Source organism: Anser brachyrhynchus (assembly GCF_964034855.1).
Source record: "Anser brachyrhynchus genome assembly, chromosome: 1".
Taxonomy (NCBI): domain Eukaryota; kingdom Metazoa; phylum Chordata; class Aves; order Anseriformes; family Anatidae; genus Anser; species Anser brachyrhynchus.
Window position 1 is genome coordinate 110,555,165 of NC_137694.1, and position 15,072 is coordinate 110,570,236.

At 37.2% G+C, this 15,072-nt stretch overlaps 1 long non-coding RNA gene across 1 annotated transcript; it reads left to right on the plus strand.

Annotated features, from left to right (window-relative positions):
* The first annotated feature begins 1,478 nt into the window (after positions 1–1,478).
* On the plus strand, positions 1,479–9,193 carry LOC308188566. Its single transcript, XR_013945593.1, has 3 exons — positions 1,479–1,509; positions 4,820–4,904; positions 7,897–9,193. It is a non-coding gene; the product is annotated as an uncharacterized lncRNA (long non-coding RNA).
* Positions 9,194–15,072: the final 5,879 nt, after the last annotated feature.

The window sequence follows — 15,072 nt, forward strand, 5'->3', positions numbered from 1 at the left end:
CTTCATTTTGTGGTGGCTGAGTGAAAATATTATTGTGCTTTTAATGGAGTCTAGAGAAAATTCAACATAACCTCTAAATTGCTTAGTCTATTCTGAAATGGATAATTCCTTGAACAATATCCATTTGGACAACTGTTATTTATTTATTAGCAGGAAGAAACCATCACCAAATATTAGCAACACCGAATGTATGTATTAATTAACATTAACAGCTGAGGTACAAGGCTGTCTATACCACATCAAGACCCAATTCTACAAAAATGTGATCACGTATAACACGTAGTGAGGAAACCACTGTTTTCCTTAAGTCATGCTGGGAGGACTTCTCACAAACTAATGACCCCTTTAATACATGGAAGACGATAGCTCCTGCAGTGTAGGTAAACAACAACCCTGCACCCTACTTGTCATCGATACCTAAAGTATGTTCTCTACCAAGCACCAGAAATTACCCAGAAATACTATGAAACAACAAGATGAATTTGGCAGGAAATGCCCAAATTTGCCTTGCAAACAGTCACACCACACCTAGATTGACTAAAACTTTTGTGTGTGTATATGCCAGACAATAGCATTTTTTCAGTCAACTAGTGCATTCAAGATCAAAGGATCCTAGCAAACTTGAGTTAGGAAGTATACTCTGTAGGTCACCCAGTTTAACCTCCTGCTCAAAGCAGGTTAAGCTTCAGAGTTTGATCAGGAGTCTCAGATCTTGGTCCAGAAAATTGGAGTATTTCCCAGGACAGAGACTACTCACCCCTCCTGTACGACCAATGCCAGCGCTCAGATGCTTTCATTGTGAAGATTTTTTTCCTCATTTCCCACCAGAATTTCCACTGTTGCAACCTATGAGCACTGCTTTTTGTTATTTTGCTTTGTACTTCTAAGAGTCTGATGCCACCTCCTCTATAGCCCCCATTAATCAGTTAACAATAGCAATTACACTCCCCTTTTCCTTTTCTTTTAGAGGCTAAGCAAATCCAGTTCCCTCAGTCTCTCCTCATGGGACGTACAACCCAACCTTCCTACTAATTTAGTAACCATCCCCTGGACTCTGCAGTTTGTTCACCATCCCTCTTGTGCTGTAGGGATCAAGATAGAACACATAAAGATACAGCCTCATAATTGCTGAGTGAAGGAGGGTAATAATTTCCCTTGATCTGTGTCCTGGTTTCAGTTAGACCAGAGTTAATTTTCCTCCTAGTAGCTGGTAGAGTGCTATGTTTTGGATTAGGATGAGAAGAGCGCTGATAACATGCTGATGTTTTAATTGTTGCAGAGCAGTGTTTACACCAGGCCAAGGACTTTTCGGCTTCTCGCTCTGTCCTGCCAGCGAGCAGGCTGGGGGTGCAGCAGGAGCTGGGAGGGGACAGACCCAGGACAGCTGACCCAAACTGGCCAAAGGGGTATTCCATACCATCTGACGTCATGCTAAACAATATATAGGGGTGGCTGGCCGGGGTGGGGGGCCGGCTGCTCGGGGATAGGCTGGGCATCGGTCAGCGGGTGGTGAGCAATTGCATTGTGCATCACTTGTTTCTTACACATTATTAATAGTAGTACTATTACCATTCTTCTTATTATTATTACTATTGATATTATTATTTTCCTGTCTTAATAAACTGTCTTTATCTCAACTCACCGGCTTCACTTTCCCGTTTCTCTCCCCCATCCCAGAGAGGGAGGGGGGAGGGTGAGCGAACGGCTGTGTGGTGTTTAGCTGCCAGCTGGGTTAAACCACAACAATCTGCTGCCTGCACTCCTGCTAAATGCAAATCAGTATGCTGGTGGCCTTCCTTACCTCAAGGACTCTCTACAATTCACATCCAATTTGCCATCCACCAGGACCCCAGGGTCCTTTTTCTGTGGAGGTGCTACCAACCTGAGTAATAGCAGTACAAAACAACTCTGAATCAGTAGTGATGCCAGTAGAAGAACGGTGGAAATACTGACTCAGGGCCTCATTACAAATCCAGTTCTCCATTCATTCAGTTCAGTCTCACATTAACTCCATTGACCTATGCTATGTTTTATTCTTTTGTCACCTTCAGACAAATAAGAAGTAGCTACTGATTTACTGCTATATCTCGTGTATAGGAAGGAAAAAAAATCATGTTCCTAGTGAATATTCATCATCATTTTTGCTTTAAATGCCATATTGTGTGTTCAAAGGTCATAACAGTTCTCTAATAAAGTAATAAACTTCTGATATTTAGTCCATTACCTACTATGAAGGAAAAATTTGCATGACACTAATTATGATTTACAGCATGGCTGTGAACAGAACAGATATTTCCACAGAAATAGGGATGAGTAATGACACCAACTTGTGCTGAAACTAGTAGCATCTTCTTTCTGCTCTAACACTGTTCACAGGAGTTTTGCTTTTGCTGCCACTTTAATTATCCTTTATCACAGATTGGAATGGCATACACAGCCAAGGCCTTCCCTCCTTACAGAGAGCCCTGGTCATGGATTTTGCTGTTGTTCATCACTTAATCTCACCCTTTGTTTCTTCAAACTGCAGTATTTACTACTTTGAATGGAATACACAAAGATGCCCCGAACATCTGGGCTGGAGACTGTCACAAACTTTAACTGTGGATGAATTCTCAAAGAGCAAATTTTAGAGGGCTTTGTCTTTCACTTCACTGCATGAAGATATCCTACCTCCTTGATAAAACTGCATGAGGAAAATCAAAACCCAAAATCTTGAGAAGACTATTCAGTCTGATATGGGAAGATAAAAAGCCCAAAGACAACAAGTTCTGGTTATGCCTTGGAGTAGAGAGAGACGAAACAAAACTCTATTCTGAAGTTTTGCTTTACACAGCTACAAAAAACATCTCCAGACTCTGTATTCACAGAAAGCAGATATTCTCTTGACCACATGACATCATTTCTTCTTCCTATTTTTAGATATTATTGCATTACTCATTATTAATTCATCTTCGCTACCAGTTTCCCAATGGATGTTCCAAATAATGGACCTTGTATAATTTCTCAGACATTTTTAACAATACAGGGAGGCCACAAGACAGCCAGCTAATGTGGTTTTTTGTTGATTTTTTTTTTTACATGAAAATTTAGGATATTTTCTTTTGTTATTGATCATCTCTGTAAAAGGATGACAATCTTTGTTAAAAAAGCTGTACGATTAGAAGCCTAGTCTTTGTAATGTTACTGTGTAAGCCTCTCCTTTATCAGGTCTTGTTACTCTACAGAATTCTATGCAAGGTGTACAAAGCCATTGTCTGTCACATGTAAAATTCAGAATCATGCATATTATTCCTTTTTCTTGAATTATTTGGCTGCTATTTTACTTTTGCATAAAAAACAAAAAAGCCAGCTCCAGCTTTATTTATTTATTTTAAGTAGTGCTTTCTTAATCCTAACACAGAGGCTTTCATCTTTGAAGCAAGTAAAAAAGGAAAAGATAGATTTCTTTTTAAACCTACTGACTATAAGGGCTTGTTCATCCTGTAAGGTTTTTTTTAGTATTCTAATCCTTTATTCTGCTTTTAATGTAATGTGACTTTACAGTCAGAGTTGGCAGGGATTTTTTTTCTTTAAAGTATTATGCTGAGAGCCTGCATGTATCAAGGAATGGGCAATAGAATGAAGGGTGTTGGGTTCTTTTTTTTTTTCCTTGAATTATTTCAAATCCATAATGTTTGGCTAAAAGCTTGTTTAGAAATGAAGTTCATGTAAGTTTGTAGTATTTACTAGAGACACTAAAGCACAATAGAGTCAGGTGCAAACTCAGATCCATATTCCAGCACCTTAACTGAAAGACATTACCAGGCTTGCCTGAGGTGAAAGAATGGATCCCAGAGGTGTGCCTGTAATTCTAAACAGCCATTGCAAGCTAGAGCAGTTTTAGTCACTTTAACAGAAATGTAAAAGTCTGAACCTCCTCCCCGTTCATTCTTTCTGGAACTGGGATTACTGATTGTGCTTTCATTACGCATTCTGTTGTATAGGCCTGGATACCTTTTTAACATTCTAACATACCATCTGATTTTGGTTTACCTTTCAAAAATAAATTAATAAATAAATGGCATTATACCACAGACAGACAGCTGCAAAATGCTCATTAGATACAATCTTTGATACAATTATGGAATGAACTCTGTGTACCTACATCATGAATTTGGATTTATTTCCTCAGGGAAAAAGCCTAAACAGCATCGTTTTTCACCTAGAATTGCACACTGACCTGACCCTGGAATAAAAGGGCATTCCTTCCAATTTATTTATTTAGTAAATATATTGCCCAGACAGCTGGAGGTCAACATTATTTTGTGCTAGTTCTCAGGTTAAGTAGCCCATTCATTGCAGATCTCACTCCCTCTGGCAGAAGCTCCTGCAGGATTCAGAGTCATGATGGCTTTAAGCAAGCCCAGGGCCAAGATTTCCTTTGTCTCTGAGAAATTAATTTTGTTGTGTATCAGAATGTAAAGGTGCAGTAAAAACAAACATTGCAATTACATAGGGTAATAATACAGGAAGGTTTTGAAGTTTAGATTGGATACATCAAGATCACTGCCAGGTTTTAAGTTAGTTTGTTTTAAGTAAAATCTATATTTAGATCTCATTTAGACATTTTTCTTCCCCTTAAAAACATGAGCAAATTATTCCAAGTAGCCTGGACACAGAATGCTAGATTTTCACACAGCACAAACAGGAAATTAGATATTATAGTTCTTATAAGTCTATATGAACTAAGGGAGGAAAGGAGCTAAAAGTTGCTGCTAAGAGCTGCTCAAATCCCTGCTGGAGCTGCTGACAAATATGCCATTATCTTGTCATGTTTCAGAATAGAAGCTCCTACTTCTGAAAGGACCAGAACTTATGGGAAGAATCTGGTTATGGGAAGCAATGGAAAGATAACTTCTGCCACAGTAAGCATATTGAAAGACTATAGCTTGACCTAGCCATCCTCTGTGCAAAGAAAGTAAAAGTCTCTAAAGGAAGCATTACCATTGGGATCTGCATATTGCCATATTTTGTAAATCAAGATTTTGTAGCCAGGTAAGACCAAGTCATATTAATCTTAGGTCTCAGACCATGCAAGCTAAAGTTGGCGAGAATAAATTAAAAAAAAAAAAAAAAAGATATGATCCTGAAAGAGTTAAAAATAGGAAGAAAAAAAAAAGTAAAAAAAAAAAAGTACTCAGGATAAAACAGGACAATCATTCTGTTCTGGAGATTTATATCAATACCCTAGGTAATAGCCATAATGTATTGACAGGCACAGGCAAACGGAGGAACTTCTCTAGCACTTTTTGTAGAGCGAAGGTGTTGGTGCCCAGTATGCTGGACTGACTTTAGCAATTTCACTTAGATTATTAGTCTTTTGTTACAGGGAGACTATTATAATATATTCTGAAATAAGACAGGCAATCCATAAAGTACATTGATTCACATGTTTATACCTTTCCCAAAGAGCATACGTCACAAGCACACAATAGAGTGTACTAGAGTTTTGTGCCAAGCAATCAGCTCCATAAAATAGGTCATAACATTGAAAGTTCAATTTTCTAATGATTATAGAGAAGAAAATGGAAGATGCTTCACTTATTGCAGAGAATATGGCATAAATTAGGTATGGTAGCTGGACCCTAGGATTTCAAATAAAAACCGCTCTTTGTATGTCAAATGTTCCTTCAAAACGCTGCTCTTGCAATACTGATTTCAGATTATGAAATATGATGTCTATACAATAATGTATAATGCATTATTTATGTATAATGTATATTATATATTGTATATATATATAATGTAGAATTCTGTGATTCTATGAATGCAGTTTTCTTACCTATAACTCAACTATCTACCTTTTTGTAAGATTACTTATAAACGCAAAGCTGTCCTGCCTGATACGTAATTTCTTCACAAGTTTAGAAATCTAAAATCTGAGATTATAATTAAACACAAAGAAAAATTTCCAGTATAAACATTATTGTTTTGTAAGATTAAAGCCCTCTTCTGTCACACAGATTTATGGAAAGTACTCCTAACATGAATATCTTCCCCATCCTGCATTTACAAAGTGAGTTTTTGCTATTTTGGTTTCTCATAAATTATTTCCCTTGCATAACACCTTTTTATAAATAACACTATTCTTATGGCTAAGAATAAGAACACTAAGAATAAATCAAGCAGAACTGTAAAAGGGCAAGTCAACATAGTTCAGAATGCCATTTGGGGATGCTTGAGACATACAATACATCAAAGTCCATACTTCAGTTCTGAAAACACATGCTCCACACAATCTAATCATTCTTTCACTGGCATCCAAAAACCAGAAATATATGTGTATATATATATATACGTTCAGCTTCAAAAAAGTCTTCGGATATATTTCAGATTTACCACAGACTGAAAAGGGAGTGAATTACAAGCATTTTCAATGACTATAACAAACTCTCCATGCTGCTCTTCTAATAAAAAATTGAAAACTCTCCAACGAAAAACAGGATATCTTATTATCCTGTTACTAAGATATATCTTAGTAAAAGAATTAACCAACAGAACATAGGAACACATTTTATGCTAGGCCAAATCCTGCTTTGCTTTGTTTGAATCAATACCTGTAGTCACACAAGAGAAGCAATTTGATAAGTGAAAGAAGTGACCAGAAAATCAGATGAATTTCAATAGAGACAATCCTCAAGGTTTAGAATTTATATGAAGAATGCAAATAAATTAAGCACCAGCAAAATTAACAATAAAACTTTGCAAATGGGAATGAAAACTCCTACCTTCCCACGGTCTTCTTTTCTTTACCATCACCAACCTGTGAAGGAAGTACTGGAGCTAATTGAAAAGTAACACCCTTTGTACCAAGGCCTTCTACACCAGTTAGAAGCTCTTGGAGAGTGACAGTTTATCTCCAGCTACAGCTGATAATTTTAATGTAAGAGTGTAGGCTTATCTATAAAAAGCCTATTGTTACTCAAAATAAAATTTCACATTAGATAGCAACAATATTCATTAACTGAAATAAAGTAGTAATATATTAATGACTACCCACTTGCAGTATAATATCAATATAGTCCCTGTTTAAATTAATTCTTTTCATTCTTTTCCAAGCATCAGATATTTTGCATGTCAATACTCTGATTCTGCAAAAACAACTTACTGGGCATTTTAAGTTCCTTCATAAACAGAAGGACTTGAAAACAAGCAAGTGTGTGGATGCTCATGAGATCAGGAGCCCCTTTGTGAATTCCAAGGCTTCCTCTGATGAATGTAGTAATGCTGTTTTGCACAAGTCTTGGGTGATATTCTGTATTAATAAGACAATTATCAAATGCATCTTTTGTTCTTACAGTGTGTTTTATTTCAGTATACAAACAAATTTAATACTATGTCTCTGATATTTGATCTTAATATGTTGTATTTCAAGCCCTCATTCCACAAAAGCTTTCAACTCTGTACAGCTGTCACACCAAAAGATAGCTCATCTGAGCCTTGTCAACACTGCAGCTTTTATAAGCGTATGTCCTGACTCAGCAGAAAGAATCTATTTCTCCAAAAACATTATCACCTCCATTTTCTTTCCTGTTTTCCCTGTATACTAGCATTTATTTTTCCTTGAAAGAACAGAAAATAGTTTTTCATTTTTAGAACAATGAATAAACAGTGCCATCTTCTGTCTGTGTCACTGTAGGAAAACAGGGCAGTAGAAAGTGAAATTAGAAGACTAAGCTCTAATGTTCAGGTTGCACAGTTAGATGTGAAATCACGCTGTTTTTTGCACACACTATATAACACACTACATTCTTGGAATGCCTACAGGTATAGAAAGCTTTTTCAAACAGTCATATATATTAAGGCACTGCCTTGGAATAAATTGCCTAAATGACATATTAATTTTTTTTTTTCCAGAGGAGTGAGAACACAGGATCATTGTCAACTACTGAAGTCTGCATTAATAAGAATATTATAGAGTGTAAGAAATCAAGTATGCAGAAGTTGTGAAATGACAAAAGTAAGGATGTTACTACAATACTCAATGACATTATCTATATGATGTTTTATTTTCAGAGGAGTAAGCATAAGATCATTGTCAACTACTTAAGACTGTAGTATTTATCAATGACCTTCTAAGATTTTGTATTGGGTTTACATGGCAAGGTTTTGGTAGCAGGGGTGGCCTGGGGTGGCCTCTGTGGGAAGAGTTCAGAAGCTGCCCCATGTTAGATAAGAGCCAGTTTCAGCCAGCTACAAAGGAACCTGCTGCTACCCAGAGCCAAGCCAGTAAGTGATGTTGTTTGTGCCTCTGTGAGAGCATATTTAAGAAAGGGAAAAAACCTGCTGCGCAATGGCAGCTGGGAGAGCAAGGAGTGAGAATCAGCCCTGCAGAACCCAAGCTCAATGCAAAAGGAGGGCAGGAGGTGCTCCAGGCACTGAGCAGAAGTTCCCCTGCGGCCTGTGGAGAGGTCCCTGGTGGAGCAGGCTGTCCCCCTGCAGCCCATGGGTCCCACACGGAGCAGATCTCCACGCTGCAGCCCGTGGAGGAGCCCCCGGTGGAGCAGGTGGATGTGGCCTGGAGGAGGCTGCGGCCCATGGAGAGCCCCCGCAGGAGCAGGCCCCGGGCCGGAGCTGCAGCCCGTGGAGAGGAGCCCACGCAGGAGCAGGGGGCCTGGGGGGAGCTGCTGTCCATGGGGGACACGTGCTCGGGCAGTGTGCGCCTGGGGGATGGAACCTGTGGTATGGCGCCATGTTGGAGCATTTCTTGAAGAGCTGCTGCCTGTGGGCAGCCCCCACAGAATCAGTTTGGGAAGGACGGCATCCCGTGGGAGGGACCCCACGTGGAGCAAGGGCAGAGAGTGACCATGAAGGAGCAGCAGACAGGAAGTGTTAGGGACCAGCTGCAGCCACCATTCTCTGTTCCCCTGTGCCACTCCGGGAGAGAGCATAGAATAGGGTGGATAGGGGGAAGGTGTTTTTAATAGTTGGGGTTTATTTTTAGTTTCTCACTGCTCTAGCTTGTTAGTAATAGGTAATAAATTTCTCTAATCTCCCTATGCCGAGTCTTTTTTGCGTGTGACAATAATGATTGAGTGATCTCCCTGCCCTTACCTTAACCCTCGAGTCCTTTCCATCGTATTTTCTCCCCCTTTCCCTTTGAGGAAGGGGGAGTGAGAGAGCAGTTGTGGTGGAGCTCAGCTGCCCAGCTGAGTAAAACCACCACAGATTTACATATTTTTAATGCTCTGGAGCTTACGTTTGTATTTTGCTTTGTAGAAAGTCAGTAATTTAGTCACCATTTGTGATTAAACTTTAACCATCATTTATATGTCTTAATTTGTACTATGGATAAAGAAGTAGGAACATCTAAAAAAATTCTGAGATTGAGTCCTTCCTTTTATAAATTACATATACGTTCTTGGAACTAGGAAGTTGCAGTCACTCCAAATGGTAATGGAGAGAGAGAAAGCGTGATGTTCTGTTTATTTCAGGCATGAAAGAAGTGTTTGCACTCATTCATTTATTTTCATATGAAACAGAAAGTAAACAGAAACAAGTTTAGAATGTAAAAACAATCAAATCGCTATCACTGAATTAATGAAATCCTGCAACAATCTGCATTAAAACTACTAACAGTTTTGTGAAGACTCCATCAACTACAGAGCACAATATATTTATGATATACTTTTCTAACAGGCTAATGGAAGTAGTTCATGTTGTTCTCAGGAGACCATACATTAATTCCTATGGCCACTAGCCATTTTAGCAGTGGCACTTTGCTGCAATCCCCTGAGTTTAGTATGCTAAGTAGGAGTTAGCCCCTCTGAACAATTCCTAGTGTGGTTGTGAACTGAAGAAATTAAACATCTTCAACGTTATGGGTTCACCATATACTGGGGCTCACCATATATTGGGGTTCACATTCTGCTGTCTCAAGAGGAATAACTGTTGAGGAGAGGACTTGCTGAAGAAATAAAATAACCATGGAAGCAGGACCTATTTGTGACATCAGAGAAAAAGACAAATTGGCATAGCAACTAAAATGGGTGAAGCAGTAATTCCTTCTCAGTTCTGCCAAAGATATCCTAAGTGATCCTGAGAAAAAAATAAAAAAATAAAAAAAATAAAAAATTAGTCCATTAGATGTCTGGAACACAGTATAGTTATTAAATGTTCATGTAGTTTTTAGCATGGTGCACAGTCCCAGAGTCTGCTGTGTTTTTCTTTGAGAAGGGGATGGGGAAAGTAAGGAGAGAAAACTGGGTATGAATACATTCAATACTTTAAAATACAAACATTTAAAAGAAATTACTCCCAAAATTTATGTTGAAAGAATATTGTAGAGGGTAAGAAATCAAGTATGCAGAAGTTATGAAATGATAAAATTAAGGTGTTGCTGCAATATTCAATGACATTATAATATGGTTTAATTTCAGGATTATATACTATTTCTGCTTTTTAGTATAGTTTTCTCCAGAAATTAAGCCTTTATAATGGCTACAGGAAAGTGTATAATCCCTCTGTAAGTCTGTAAAAAAAAATGGGTTCCCCTAGCTTTGCTGTTGATGGAAATCTCCACAACATCAGGATTGCTCTGCATAAGGCTATTAAGATTTACGGAATGGGGCTTCCAAATACACTCTGACAGTGCACAGTCTCAGGGCACAAAACTCTCAGCCCTGCTTTTGACCCTGTCCAGCCTGGTCCCATTCACCCAGCCAGTCTCAATTGTTCTCTCCAGTCCCTTTTTCCTAAGTCCAGTCATGGTCTTGCTCATCCAATCCCACAGACATATCCAGGATCCATTCTCACCTCTCCAAAGTTGTTTCAAACACCCAGATCATCAATCGACCTGGATTCCCAACCTCTCCTTCCACAGCCTTCCCTGCTCTCTGTCTATTCATTCTAACTTCACTGCTAGCTCTATCCCAACATCCCTCTCCCTCACCTTGTGCTTTCAGCTTTCTCTCTAACTTGTTATTCCTTCTGCACAAGAACAAAACAATTACTTGAATGTCAGGCAGTGTCTGGTACAGAGCATAGGAAGAACAACAAGTAGTTACTGTGTGGACACCAGTCCTACTTTAAACCCAATCAGCTGAGAGCTATAATTACTGGAGAAGTTCAAATTTATTTTCTAACTTTCTTAAGAATAACATGTTGAGGAATTTGCATGTAAGTAGCCCTGTTCACAAAGTATGAATGAAATAAACTTACACAATACTTCTGTGATTGAGACATGATTTGCAGATTTGTGGGGGTGTGATGCATTTTGTTTTATCTTCTAAAAAGTCATAGTATTGTTGTAGGTGTGATGTCTAAAACTGTTAGTGAGACCACATTCAGACTACAGACAGTATAGTCTAAACAGTTTAGTCTAAAGAACAAACAAAACAAACAAAAAAACTTTTCCCTGGAAACCTCAATCAGTTTACATTTTTGATGGTAAATATTAATTTATGCATTCCCTGCCAACAAAGCCGAAAGCATTTGTTTAATTTCATGAATATGGATAAATCCATGGCTTCAAAAGAATAACTGTATGAAGCAGGATTTAAAAATTAAGAGCTTTGAAATACCTGTGTTATTTCCTTTGATCCCCATAGTGTGGAAAGACTGGAGAAAGAAGGATATACTCTTTGACTTTAAAAGTAAAATAAGCTGTGCTTTGGGTTACTTCCAGCCCCAATAGAATAATTTATCATATAATGCATTTTAAAAAAATAAACAGTGCTATTTTATTTGAAACATCACTTTACGGTGTTTATTCCTACAAGTATTTATTAACGCTTGATATTAACTACATTAAAAAAAAAAAAAAAGGAAGAGGAAGAGGAAGAAAAAGGAATATAGCAGTCCCCAACTTTCTGCTACATTAGTCTTCCTGTTAGAAAACAAACATTTGTTATGTGTATACAAGATCTATATTTCATATCATGAAGTGGTCCAGTCACAGGTGTCTTGTTAAGAAAAAAATAAAGATACAATTAAATTATTTTTTTTAATCTTTGACCATCTCAGAAGCTTTCTGGTATAACAACAAAGATGTACTACCTAGTGCAACAACAAATCTATACTACATTCTTTTCAATTTCTTAGTCCTAAAACAGGTTGTAAAAAAAGTAACAACAATTTGCATCTTCATTTCAGTGGGAAGGGCTTCTATGTGAACTAATAATAGCCTTCATAACCCATAATAAAGAATAACCCTCTTTAAATATTCAGCAGAGTCAACATTTCATTATTTCAGTGTGCCAGCTGGTCATTATGGGATATTATAGGAAATGATGACATGATGTGGAGAATTATAAAATGATGGCTCCCTCTTGCAACTTTTTTTTAAAAAACTTTGAAGGCTTGAATTACTTCATATAGTGTTTTTAATTTGTACTTTATTCTGTTTTTCAAAAGATGACACTATCCAAGGACAGCTCTTTATTTCCTTGAAGCAACTGAACAAAAAATCTGGCAGCTAAGCCAACTAAGGAGAGATTTCTCTTTCTATTTGAATTTTTTGTTGTTGTTGTTGTTTTTTCAAAATAGAATAGCATAAAATGATGCAAGTAAAATGATGCTGTGCCATCTCAATACTGGTAGAATTCCTACCTAGAATTCTTCTTTATTATATACATATTAATGAAAGATAGCAACACATTGCAAAATGAACTTACACAAGCCCTTTCCATTTGTACAGCAAACACGTCTCTGTTTCTAATTGCTGCAAGCATCTTAATACATTAGCAGTAGCTCAAGCACAATATATTCACTTTTCAAGATTACCAAATATACACAGCCATAAGCGTGTATTAAGGGACACAATCATTATACTCCAATTTATTTTTATAAAAACAAATGTTCCTATTGTTTTCTGGTTTTGGAGACAGGTTTCTTTCCTTCAGTAAATATGTATATAAAGATGATTGGGATTTCCCATCAGAATGTATTTCCATTAGGAAAAAAAAAAAAATCATTTTTATTTGAAAAATCCATGTTTCACAGTGAATATTTAAATGTTTCCTCAGTAAAAGCAAAAAGATAAATTCACCTCTTGGTGTTAGAAGTTCCTGAGTATTCAATTTATTGCTACAAAACTGACAAGGTCCATTCAAGTGGATATCAGGGACAGAAATCAGAGACACCAGATTAAAGGAATCTGGTGATCTAACTGTGGGAATCTGGCAATCTAACTGTAAAACTTCTGACTGGTAGGTGCCTTCCAATTGCACTCATTGTTTCACAGAGAAACCAGAACTTACCAGAATCTCTTAATTGCTAACACAAGATGAAAGCAGGCCTGTATTTTTGACAGCTTTCCAAAGGGAGAATTGTCATCACACTTATTTATATGATCATTTCAACTGCTTCACTGTGTCATTTTCTGCTAAGAAACACAACATATGAAGAATGGCATGAGAGCTTTACTGATCTCCAGGGAAGACAGCCTCTCAAGGTTACCAGAAAACTCAAGCCTCAGGCTATGTGAAGGTGGCACTTCAAGTTTCTTTGTCTCTGTGAATTACATGTGGGTGTAGCAGTCTCTGTATATGCTGTAAACTGTAGGACTGAGATTTTTTTACACAGCTTAATATTAGCTAAAGACTGCACATACAACCTCAAAATGATGACAGGCACCATCAGACAGAATGAATTGACCTCCGAGTATTTTTCTAATCAACAGGAGAGAAAATGGATAGAAACAAGTATAAATACATAAGCAAATATAAGTGCATATATAAGTAAAAGTGCATAGACAGAACAGAAGATCAACAACGTGATCTGTTGGATGCAATTAATGAAAACTGCAAAGACAAACTGATGGGGGATGTCATGGAGTCCTGACCTTCCAGATATGACATATAAAGACTGATGAAATTAAATTTTATACATCATTACTTTCAGTCAGTTAGCAAAAATATGTCAGAAAGCAAAATGATTAGGAGGAAGTAGGGGGTCGACTATCAAAGAGAAAGTCACTGATTTAGTGGTTATCAGGGTGGATTAACCATGACAAACAAGAGACAGTGTCAAGAAACATGGATGATATATCCATTCCCCATGAAGACAACATTTGTTGGGTGAGATGCTGCAATCTGCTTAAGAAAGCACTCTGTGGCTTGAAAGAGGAGAGAGAACTGAGAGACACATGCATGAAGGGGATGGATAACAGGAACAAACCATGCATCATGAACTTCAATGCCAGAAGGAAAGACAGAGCAGTACACAAAGCTAGCAGATCCTAAGTTACCAGTACAGGGCAAAAAGAATGGAAGAAGAAATTGTGTTATATCTTAATGATTCAGTTCTTCATACAATCTCATTCACTCTTACCTTAGAACAGGGTTAATATATATGATTTCATTGACTTGAGCTGCAATAAACCTAAAATGCTTGCTAGCACGACTAGTTCTTTCCATGGAAAAGAAGCTAACAGCATTGCCTTGTTTATTCCAATATTTAAGATGTGAAATACACACATTCAACTTTACTTAACAAAGAATTCAGTTCCACTTTGCCTGTGTAATTGTGCACATGAAGATCTTTGAAACTTTTGAAAAATAATAGCTGTTCTTTTGAAAAATAATAGCTGTTCTTTACCATTAAAGTGTGTTTGTATGTATATATGTATATATGTGTAGAAACCTTACAAACTTCAAGCTGCCTTAAGGGAAACAACCAAAATTTTTTATTTCTGAGGAGCAGTTTTTTCATTACAGGTACGTGTAGACTGCCAGATTCTTTCACAGTGCTAATAAATTCCCAAAAGAGACAAAAGCATTTATGGCTTGTCACTATGGTTTCTAGCTAGGAAAGTGAAGAGTACTAAAGATATTTCACCTAAACTTTTCACTCTGCATAAGACTGTACCAATGACATCTGTAAGAAAATTTCATATTCAATACAATGTGGCAAAGGGTGCAAAAAGAATACAACATTGGATTTAAAAGCAATTAAAATAATTTGGCCATTGTTTATATCCAAATGTTTATGTCCAATGTCTGAAATAAAATAATCTTTTAAAAAAGCTAGTGTATTCTCACTGGTTATAACTAATTGAAAAGCTATTGGAGAAGGAAAGAAAATTTTAGAAAC